The sequence below is a fragment of the Psammomys obesus genome, unplaced genomic scaffold (genome assembly GCF_907164565.1).
Source record: "Psammomys obesus unplaced genomic scaffold, mPsaObe1.curated_primary_1811, whole genome shotgun sequence".
Classification (NCBI taxonomy): Eukaryota; Metazoa; Chordata; class Mammalia; order Rodentia; family Muridae; genus Psammomys; species Psammomys obesus.
The window spans coordinates 18171-30548 of NW_026592890.1; positions in this window are offsets into that span (position 1 = coordinate 18171).

Here is a 12378-nt window from a genome sequence, read left to right on the forward strand (position 1 = left end):
CGCCTTCCCCTCCGTGACAAAAGGTGTTTGGAGTCCGCATTGACAACCGGCATCATCTCTCCATCAGTAGTATCGTGTCTTTGCTGTTTCCCCCAAGGTCTCAGCTTGACAAGATGTATCCCCCCAACCCCAAGCTATTGGATTACTCTTCCTCTCGTGATGTCTCTTTTTGATGGGTCAGTCATCTGTCTTCAGACCCTTTTTGCCTGCTGTTGTCTGGGATGCTGTCCTGGTTAGATCAACAGATCAGGAGGCACCTAGGACCTCACTCATTTTCTGGAAAGAAACAAGCACAACCTCACTCTCATGTTAGAAGAACATCAGGTCCTTTCCAATGATTAGTTTCCAGATCTTTCCATTTAACATATACTTTAGGTTATATCTACTTTAAAACAAAATGTTTTGGGGCAGCAGCAGAGGCATTAGCCTTTAAAGTGAAAAGATTTAAAGTTAGCATGGCTAAATGTATGTGGTAATTTAGGTGGGTATGGACACCTCCTTTTTATTTTAAGCTTTCACTTAATAAATTTTTGATGGTGGTGTTCCACAATAACTTGGCCCTGTGAATTTTAAGGGACTCCAGTTGTTAGTATTTAGGCAGCCTGCTTCTGGGTTGCCTAGCAACCTATGATGTCATCATGTGTCACCAGCTAGGTAGCCACACCCGGCAGGCATGGTTATGTTGTTCCTTAAAAGGACCAACCTGGGGGGCTGGAGAGATGGCTCAGTGGTTAAGAGCACTGACCTGGGTTCAACTCCCAGCACCCACATGGCAGCTCACAACTGCCTGTAATTCCAGGATCCGACACCCTCACACAGACATCCATGTAGGCAAAACACCAATGCACATAAAATAAAAATAAATTATTAAGAAAAAAAAAAAAAGGACCAAGCTACCACTCTGTCTTTTTCTTGGCTCTTGCCCTCTCCTCTCTTGCCCCCTCCCCTTTCTCCGTCGGGGCACTCTCCTCTCTTCCCCCTATCATGTCTCTCTCTCTTCATCTCCATCTAATACACTTCTTTCATATAAAATCTGCTGTGCGCATCACCATCATTGTTTTATTTGGTCCTAACACCAGTAACATGATTTTATAAGTCACATATTTTATACTTCCTATGTTTTATAAATTGCAAAAGCATTCTTTAAAGCATTTGCTAGGACAAGGACGACCATTATCAGTTTTTAGTTTGTAATGGGAGTCCTAGAAAGGAAATGTATAAAGAGCTATTTGACAAAGTCAGATTTTACATGTGACACCATGGTATTTTCCTGGAGCCTCCAGCCCCCCCCCATGGCACACCTGGGGCTGAGCTCTGAGGATGATTGAAGAGTTTATGTTAGCCTGGGTGACTCCATTTTGAAATGAGGAGCCATCTTGACCAGGAGCTGAACTCAGGTACCAGGAAATATCACAGAATGTACACGTGGCAGAAAACAAAGTTAGCTCTCCTAGCAATGGCCTCCAGGAAATATCACTCAATAAATGTTTAGTAAAAAATAGAGACAATCTCCCTGGCAATTGTGATTATATAATGGTCACCTCTCCCCTATGGCTTTTACCCAATCCTGTAACGTCAAGGAATGAACCCCCTTGCCTTCTGTGATGAAGACACGTACCCCCCTACTTGCTGTCATGGAAACCCCCTGCTTACAGTCTTTTCTCTTTAAAAATCCTGCTCACCCAGGGCTCGGGGTCCCACTTCTCTACTGCTGTGTCATTGAGACTTGGGTCCTGAGTTGGATTGCTCTTGTAATAAAGCTCTCTTGCTCTTGCACCGAGTCATCTCCTGGTGGTCTCTGAGGGTCCCATGATCCTGCTTTTACATGATCAGTTAGGAAGAGGCACTGAATATGCCTGCGGTGCACTCTGAGCACTGGCCTCTTCACACCATATAGTGAATGACCAATACCTCAGGAAATTTAGTCGGCACGGCCTAAGTGCTGATGTACACAATATTGACATATAGTGAGGCTATTTTTCATTCCCTGTGGTAAAACTTTTCCCAGATATTGGCTCATTAGCTGTTGGCTGTTTAAAATATGAATAGAGAATGCAGAATTTTTCTTATCATCAGGATGTAAAGAAATAGAGAAAAAGCAGTCTTTTAAGTCAAGTATAGTAATATAATGTCCTTAGGAGTCATAGTAGAAGTGGGGAACTCAAGCTGAAGGGCCTCCTGTTCTCATAGTCAAATTTATGCCTCTGAGATCATGTAAGTTATTCTTTGTCTTTTTATGAATTATAAAAAGGGGAGTGTCTAAAGGACTAACTGAAGGTTCTAATCATCCTGGTTGCAATTGTTCCTGGACTAGGAGTTGGGCTTGTTTTCATTTTCCCCATGAAGAGGTCCCTGATTAGTCTACACTGCTGGGAAAACAAAGGACTGTGTGCTGGAGCAGCCTAACTCTAGGCTGGGGCTCAGGTGGTGGGGAAGCCAGTCCTGCCAGTCCTTGGAATTCAGGCACTGGTCAGATCTTACAGAAAGGGAGCAGAGGAAAGTCCTGCAGGCAAAACTGGAGGACTCAGTACCTCTTCTCTAGTCTGTCTGATCTGATCGAAAATCCAAAAGCACGCCTGTGCAGGGCGTGGGTGCACAGGAGGGCACATTTCTGGTATGAATTACGTCTGGTGAGAGGACCAGGCCTGAGCACCCTCCCCAAAGTCTTCAGTCCCAGGAACTAGGCCATAGGTCACCATTTTCAGGCACAAAACCATAAAAACCCCCTACCCAAGGAATAGCCTGGAGATAACCACAAAAATGGGAAGGTATCTTATCTTAGGTGGGGCATCTGTGCTGGGCAGCCTTATCTTCATGAATGCAGCCCACCAACCACCTGGATGCCAGCCAGTCAGGAGTTGACCCATATAATTTCCCTGGCACCCACCAGTTTGGGCTGGTTTGAACCAGTTTAGAGAGCCACCAACCCCTAATCAAACCCTAGCTAGCCCTAGCCAATCATCGATGTATTCATACCCTTGCTTTTGACCTGTGCCAATCACAGTAAAGATGACCTAACTATCCCTGAAATTCCCCTAGTTTCCTATAAAAAAGCCTGTGTGATTTGTCTAGGGTCACCATTCTGCCTGCATGGTGGCCCCAGCATGCTGGTCTCCTGCAGAATAAACACCTTTTGTTGCTTGCATGCTACTTGAGTCTGGGGCCATTCCTTCAGTGTCTTCTGGACCCTAACAAGATGACAGGATGCAGCATATGGGAGCCGAGGACAACAGTGCTCTCACCACTCAGTTCATAGTTTCAGCCTCCATGCCACCCAGCATGACGGGGACCTTGATCCTCAAGGAGGGAGGGCCAGAGACACAGGGCCTGGGAGGGATCTCTGAAGAGACATAGGAAAATATGGAACCTAGGAACTGGCATGGCTAGAGCATGGGAAAGCCTGATTTCACAACTTAGATGCTGGAACTTTCTTGAATCTCTGTTAGAGGCATGGGAGTGGGGTGGGGGTAGGTTGAAGAGGAAAAGGGGGTGCTGGACAGGGTGGTACCCTAGAACTCCCTTATTCTCTCCACAGTTTGGTCACATCTTTTGGTATTGTTGTACCCAGATCACGAGACCCCAAAAGACCACCAGAAGCCGAGTCCATTGCAAAACACACGAGGGTTTATTTAATACAAGCTTGAGTCTGGGTTACAGCAATCTCCTGTGTGAAGAGAAGGAGTGTGGCTCCGAAGTCTAGGGGAAGTTAAGGGCAAAACCGCAAGCATGGGGCCTCCAAGCCTTGGAGTTACACGATTGGATAAGGGAAATTGACTTTTGAAATGATTGGTTTGCTTTAGGTGCCATCTGGGCTGGTTTCCCAGCAGCTGTATCTTTAGTTGGCAGGAAAAGAATGCAGTAAAGCTAGTTCCTCCCGCCAGGTGGCTGGACAGGTCTCCACCTGGCTGGACTTTGTTCAGGCTTCTACTTTAAATTTTAAACCAATACCTCAAAAAACTAATTTTTAATTCTTTGATCTCTCAGTATCAGGAAGAAACCTGTATCAGGAAGAAACCATGGCAAAGGCTGCATAATCTGAGCATAATCCTTCAGCCCTAAATAAGTGTCTTTTGATTCTGATGAGCTGTCCATGGCCCAAGCTGCCAGCCATTGAGTTGCTTGGATTTAACTGGAGGAGGAGAGATGGAGGTATGAGGATACTGAGTAAGGAAGGTAGCAGAGATCTTCACAGTAAACACCTAGGCTTCTTCTTCTTCCCTCCTCTTCAGTGGATTGACTCAGCTAAGGGAAAATTATGTGAGAGGGCCAGGCAGGGGCTACATGAATGAGGAGGGCAAGGTGGCTGAGGGGAGTAGCTAGTGACACAGGCCTGGCTGTCCTGTATCTTTCTTTGTAAACTGGGCTGGCCTCAAACTCACAGAGATCTGCTTGCCTCTGCGTCTTGAGTTCTGGGATTAAAGGTGTTTACTAGAATGATGTGCCCCTTATTGTTTGTAAGTTGACTTTCACAGATATTCTTGTGAAAAAGTTTATAAATATATAGTATATGTAATTTTATATAAACTATATTAAAAGTTTAAACATATGTATACACACATATATCCATGTCCTCCTTAGGGTTATTTTTGGCTTATACTTCCGCATTGCTGTTCATCACCGAAGGAAGTAGGGACAGAAACAGGGCAGGAGCCTGGAGGCAGGAGCTGCTCAGCATCTTCATACCCCTGGCATGCTCAGCCTGATTTCTTAGAGAACCCAGGACCACAGCCAAGGATGGCACCACCCACAGCAGGCTGCCCCCCACCCACCCATCAGTGCGTAGGAAAATGCGCTCCAGCCCTGCCTACAGGCTGATCCTGTGGAGGCGATTTCTCAGTTGAGGTTCCCTCCTCTCAGATGACTGGAGCTGTGTAAAGCTGACATAAAACTACTCACCACATTTATTTCACACAAAATCTTAAGATGCCTCTTCACAGATTTCCCTTCTTATCTGAAAATGTCTTCTTTCTTTCTTTTTATCAGAAACCTTCCTCTAAACCTCTAACCTTCTCACTCTAAATTTCTCACTCTTAGTGGGCCTTTCCTGTTCTACTTTCTATTATAAGATTCTTGAAATAATGTAGGCTTTTCTCTTTGAGCCTTGAAAGTCTGGATGTCCACACCTAGCCATGGCTGGAGCACAGTATTTAAGTTGATATCAGCTACAACATTGTAACACCAAACTTAAATTATCCGATGACATCGTGCAAGGTTCATATATATTCACACTTGTAAAAAATCAAATCTAAAATAACTTTCTACAATGGTTTACATGTAATCAATTAAAAGAATTCAAGACTATACTTATATTCATTTTTATTTACTTATAAGCCAATTTAGATGGCACCCTTTGAGGGACTCTTACTCAAAATATTACTCAAAATACACTTAAAAGTGAGTAAGAGAGAAATCAGATGTGCAGCTGACAGCTGGGCCCACAGAACAAATGGCACATGAGCAATTACTGGGAAACAATTGTGAGCAAGAAATCCCAAGGACAGAGCAGGCGAATGACTGTGCTTCCTGAGAGTTCCCAGAGGAGAGCCATGCATGTCCCAGCCAGGCAGATCAGCACTGAGAAGAGACAGCTGTTCTGAGTTCCCAGCAGGAAGGTCCCAAGCCAGGGAGTGAGGACAGTGCACTGCACAGGGTCTATCAGACTCACCAGTGTCACTAACTGTGCCTCAGTCCACACCGGGGAGCACTGAGCACCTCAAGTTACGTGGGATAACCGCAAGGTGGGTGACACCAGTGAATCAGCACCCTAAGTTAATCTCTGTCCTGTGTATACACTCACCCGACTCCGAAGCAGTACCTTCACAACACACAGTGTGCCTCACACACACACACACACACACACACACACACATACACACAGCAGTACCTTCACAACACACAGTGTGCCTGACACACACACACACACACACACACACACAGCAGTACCTTCATAACACACAGTGCACCTTCAAAAGCCCATGGGGAAAAAAGTGACAGCAGATTCACAAATTTGTTCCCAAGTGCATGATGTGACAGAGGCGGACAAATGTGTGAGTGATTTTGAAAGCCACCAAGGAGGACACCTAAGGGAGAAGGAGCCTCTCAGGAAATGGCTCCAGAATGAGTTCAAGGACATTTAGGATACATATCTGGGGAGAGCTGGGGATCTCTGGCCAGACATGATAACCAACTCAGAGAGCTGAGGCCATGAAAGACCCTGTGTCCTAAAGCAAGATGGATGTGCTTATAAGTGGATCCACACACAAGGTCAATCTCTGTCCTATAAGTACACACACACACACACACACACACACACACACACTCCTTCACAAACATACAGTTCACCTACAAACAAACAAACACACACACACACACACACACACTAAAAATAGTGACAGCAGATTCACAAAATTTCTATCAAGGGTCTGGACTTTCTATGTAGGAGCCTGCTCTAAAGCAGAAAGAAGGGTTCATTCATTTTTATCTCATGTGTCTGAGTGTTTTATCTGTGTGTGTCTTTGCTCCATGTGTAAGCAGTGCCCACAGAGGCAGAGGCAGTTACAGAAGGTCGTGAGCTATGTGAATACTGGGCCCTCCAGAGGAGCAGTTGGTGTCTTAACCTCGAGCTGTCTCTCCAGGCCCCAGGAGCTGCTTCTATTGGAAGAAGTTTTTTGACTGCAGAACTTTCCACAGGGTCTTAAGGAGAAGCCCAGCCTTCCCTCCTCACTAGACAGTAATTGTCTTCAATAGAGAGGGAAGAAGAAAGGAAATGGAGCTGGGAAGGGGGAGTGACTAGGAAAGGGCTAGGGAAGGACAGTGGAAAGAACATGGTTCAACAAATGCTTGAACCATGAAGAGCTTGAGGGGTGATAGAGAAGGGGCAAATGAGTCTGGGGTGGGGAGGAAGTTGAGCCAGAGGCAGAGGAAAGGCATGGGAAGTGAGAAAGAGATGGCTGGAGGTCCCAGGGGAAAGCAAAAAGGATGGACTCGGGGGGGGGGGTCTAGAGGGTCTAGAGGGAGGTCTAGAGAAAAATTAGGGGGAAAGGCTGAAGATTCAGGAGCACTGAATTAAGCCACCTCAAAAACTACTAGAGGTGACTCAAGCCTGGCTCTGGGCGTGGTCCCGCACACATTTCTCTAATTCTGGCTGTGATCTGCAGAGGCACCAGTCCAGGCATGGGCTTCACTCTTTCTCCATCTTTCCAGTCTCTGTTCCAAGAGTCCCTGAGAGAGCAGCTGCTGGTGAGTGAGATGAAGAAGGGACAGAAGGGCATGGGTGTTATGATTTTTAAAATTATTCACATAACAGGTACTATGTAAAAGAGGTTTATTGGATGGCAATGGAGAGAGAGAGAGAGAAGAGAGAGTGGGGAGCCTTGAAAAACACTGTCCTCACCATTCAGGTTGTAGACTCCATGTGACTGGGGCCTCAGGTTGCAGGGAGGGAGGATTAAAGCCACAGGCCTGGGAGGGATCTCAGGGCCCGGGAAAGATCTCCAAAGAGATGTAAAGGAAAAGTGGACTAGGAACCTGCATGGTGTAGCATGGACAGGCTTGAGCTCACAGCCCAGGAGCCTGGAACTTTTTCAGTCTCTTTTGTGGGCAGTGCCGAGGGCTTCCCTATTCTCCCTCAGCTCCAACCACACCTGTAGGTAGCCGGGTCTCAGGAAGGAACCATGGAGAAGGGAGAACCACCAAGTGCAATCATTCCCTGAACCGGAGCCCTTTATTTTACCGCACCATCTGGAGACCTGGCAGCTAGCTGGCCAGTTCCCGGGTCTACATGGAGCAGGGTTGGGGTATGGAGGTCAGCCTTGGCTCTAAGTCAGGAAGTAAGTGGTCCTGGACTTTAGGGAGGTCCTGGGCTTCCTGTTCTCCCCTTCACTGCAGTGACTAGTTGCGCTGGCTGTCCCTGGCTCTACCCCACCCAGACTTCAGTGGAGTGAAGAAGTTAAGGAAAAAGTTATGGTAGGAGGGCGGGACAGGGGTTACATGAATGAATTGCTCAGGAGGCAAAAGGGACTACCTGGTGATGTCCTCAGCACCACTGCGGTCTGTAGGAAGCCTCAAACCCAGTCATCACCAGGACAGGATGTGCTGGGCACAGTACAAGATCCCTCCAAGAGGTTATCTGAGACACTGCCCTGGATCTAAGGTATGCCATGCTCTGGAGACTGCCTTCCCTGAGGGCGCCTCATAAGCTCTTCACCATTCCGGGATCTTTTTGCCTTTGACCTTTCTTTTCCATCTTCCTTGGTACTTCTCTAGCAGACTATAATAGATGCTTCCAGGGACAAGTCAGCCACAACTAGGCAGGTTCTCACCTTCCCTCCCTTTCTTTAGTCCTTTTTACTTTTGTTTTGTTTTAAGCAGGATTTCACTATAGCTCACACTGTAGAATTTTCAACAATCCCTTCTCTCCCTTGATCTATCAAGTAGTAGGATTACAGCCTTGTGCCACTAGGCTCAGCTTCAATGCCCATTCTGTACTTCCCACCAGCTTTCCTCTTCCTACATTTGAATCCCAAACTCATTTTCTCCTCCATGTCCCTTCTCTGCCACCCAGTCCTCCCTGTCCAGTTTTCTGATGTCCTAATTCTTGCCACAGTCTACCAGCCCCTTCCATAGCCATCTGTGGTCATTCTCCCCTCCCCACATCCCTACCTCCCTCCTTGACTCCTTCTCCCCCAAGTTGAAGGCAGTTACTATCTTGTCAACAAGGCTGTGCTTTTCTCCTTACCTCTGTGACACTGGAACCTAAGACCTTCAGGAAAGCTCTGCAGCCACAAAAGTATTCCAATCAAGAGCAGTTTCTAGGGACTGGAGACATGGCTTAGGGGTTAAGAGCACTGACTGCTCTTATAGAGGAGCCATGTGGGAATTTCATTGTCCCCTGAGCCTTAGGTATGGGAGTGTTTTGTAGATGTATCCCTTGAGACTGGGCTCTGCAACTCTGCTCATTGATTGGTTGTGGTTTTCTGTAGTGGTTCCATCTCTTTAACCTTAGATGGAGGTGAAGAGTACACTTCCCTGTGGGTTTAAGGACAAATGTGCACAGATTGTTGTAGCGATTGTGCTGGCTTGGTAATTAGTGGTTGTAGATTCTCCTCCAATACTCCTGACTTCAGTACTGATTAATTAGCTAGGTTTCCAGTACCAGCCATGGTGTTCCTCTTGCTGAGTAGGACTTAAAGTCAATGAGAGAGTTGCTGGCTACTAGCAAGGTTTGTGTGCACCACTGCACATGGAAGGGTTACTGCTGCTCATTCATGTGGTCCATAGGCACCAACAGCTAGGTTAGACTGTTGGTTAGTCCAACACTGCTAGTTGCTTAGAGAGGGTACTTTAGGTCAGTTCAAGCTCAGGGGCCTCTGGGCCCTGTTCCTGACGTTGCAAGGCGTCTTTAGCAATGGGTGTAATGTTACGGGGAATATTAAATAATGACAATTAGGCATACAACAGATCTTATAAGGTTTATTAGGTGGATATAAAGAGAGAGGGAGAGCAGGACATAATGGGGAGAAAGAGAGAGAGGGGGAAAGAGAGAGAGGGGGCACCCTGGTAGAGAAAGGGGAGAAGGCCAAGAGGCCAAGAGAGAAGAGGCCAGGAGCAAGACAGACCAAGAGAGAGATGACCTGTTGGCTTGTTCCTTTAAGGGGCAAGGTAACCATGCCTTCCAGGTGTGGCCACCTGGTGGGCGACAGGATGGCACATAGGTTACTAGGCAACTCTGAAGCAGGTTTGGTTCCAAAATCCTAACAATGGGGACTTACATTCCAGCTCTGGGATAACAAGGATAACAGCAATAAGCTATCTGCCTTGGGAGTGTCTTAGAGAGCCCTGACCAAGAACGCAATGAAGGCTTCTTGTTGATGATTATTAATATTTAATATTGATTCATCTTTTAGTTAAACAGCAGTTATTCCTAAACTAGCTGTATATACCCAAATCACCACACAGAGACTAGGATTTATTTAATTAACCTAGAGCACAATGCTGGGCAATCATTACTCCATCCTAAACCTCCAAGCCTGAATAGCTTCCTCCCATTCAGATTTACCACACTATACTTGCTTTTTAGTCATATCTTAGATTCAGTTCATTTCTCCTAATGTTTCCTGGTCCTCTCCTCTTGGAACTCTCCTCCCGTTCTCTTTCTCCGTCCCTCTGGGCCAGGATGTCCCACCCTATTCTCGCCATTGTTCAGCATTGGCCTGGTTGTTTTTATTGGCAATACAGAAAACAAATGGCTGCATGTTTACACAAACTTGAGACAGGTGATGCTTAAAGTAAGCATCACAATGCAATGTCTGGATTGCAACCATATAGTGGGGAGAGAAATCAGCATTCGAATGAACAAGGGTAAATTGTATGTATTCCACAAGAACATTATACCAACAGCTTCTCTTGTCTCGAAGTGAAGTGGGATTTTGTTAGGTAGTCTTTCGGAGGCAATGCCATCAATCCACATGGAAAAAGCTCACTTAAACCCTCTCTGTATAATTACACACAAAATTACATTTGTTATGGTTTTAGGTAAATAATTAATAGTATGTCGGCCTGTGGCATTTCCAGTCATTCATATTGACATTATGTCTCACTTCATCCTGCTCCAGTGTTTACCTTCCTCTTTCTTTGCTGAGACCTCATTTTCAATTTTCCCCATCACATAATTGCATCTTGATATTCCCCTTTATGCTCCATCCATCTTCTTCTGCACTGACCTCTCTCTCCCTCCTAAGTGGCCCCTTCAACGTCCCTCTCAGATTACCTAACACGTAAGCCATCTTACTAAGTTCACACTCCACATGCTAGTTCTGCCCATTCTTCTCCCAGTTACACTTCTTTGATCCTCAGCGTTTGCAGCCTCCTTCCATATGGACTCTTGACTAGATCCAGACACTCAATATCTGTTTCAATATGGTTTATCACAGCGACAATCAAGGGCACCTGGAGCTCCAGGACAAACAAGCCTTTTCAGTGCCCTCCTCATATTAACATGGGAGAGTGGGTCTATCTTCTCCTCCCAGCAAACAGAAGGCCAGAAGCAACTGTCCGAATTGGACTCTATCAAGTCACCCTCAGCCCGTCTGCAGTCAGGTTACTAGGCCTGCCACGGTGGGGCCATAGACTGTCCACTGCTCTGCGCTCGTGAGCTACTTAAAGATCTTTCCTCCCCCGTGAGACCCAACCCACCCACCGGGTTCTGGGCTGGGACTCAGGTGTCACGTGTCTTAGTGTTTCTATTGCTGTGATGGAACACCAAGACTGAAGACCCTGGGGAGGAAGTGGATTATTTGGCTTATGGAACCCCAGTCACAGTTCATCCTGGGAAGCCAAGGCAGAAACTCCAACAGGGCAGGAACCTGGAGGCAGGAGCTGAGGCAGAGGCCATGGAGGGGTGTTCTTGCTGGCTTGCTCCTCACACCTTGCTCAGCCTGCTTTCTTATAGCACCTTAGACCACAGGCCCAGGGGTGGTCACCCACAGTGGGGTGGGCCTTCCCTCATCAATCACTAGTTAAGAAAGTGCCTTCCAGGCTTGCCCACAGCCCAATATTATGACCTTATGAAAGCATTTTCTCATTGAGAAAATGATTCTCAGATGATTTTAGTATCATGTTGACATGAAACTGTAGGGTTAGAGTTTTCCGCTCTGAGAAGTGAAGGGTTGGAGAACAAAGACCAGCAAAGCAACATAGATCCAGAAAGTGTTGTCTCACTATCTGTGTGTTTATATATCTTCTCTCCTCAGAGTCTACCCACAGATGTTTTCAGCTGGCCAAAGTCATGCCGTCTCATGAGACAGCTCTCAGCAAAATATCGCGTGCCCTCTCACAAGACAGCTTCTAGCAAAACATCACAGGACACAACTGAGTCTCCAAAGCAACCAGAAACTTCTACTTCATGAAACAAGGCAGAACATCATGCTATGAGGCAAGGGCTTTTATTCTCTGAGCCATCTTGCCCAGCTAACCACACATTTGTAATCAATAGATAAGAAATAATACAAAAGGGAAATGGATAAATAATGATATGAACACCATGGGTAAAGATAGAAAGGTGGAATAAATTTCAGCAAGGATTAAATCCAGGATAGAAACAATAAAGAAAAATTAATGAAAACAGCCTCTGGCCTTGCAAAGTATTAAGTTATTTTCTACAACAGGTGTACCTTCTCTTTCCCCAGTCAAAAGGCAGTCAGGATCAGATCCCAAAGTAAATTGGAGCATAATTGTTAACCAGAGAGCAATTTTAGCAACAACCAGCAGATTCAAGGAAATGGGATCAATCTTAAATCCTAGCAATCTTAACTTTTAAGGGGCTGCATTCAGTCAAGTCCTTTTTTTTTTTTTTTTTTTTTTTTTTTTTTTTTTTTTTTT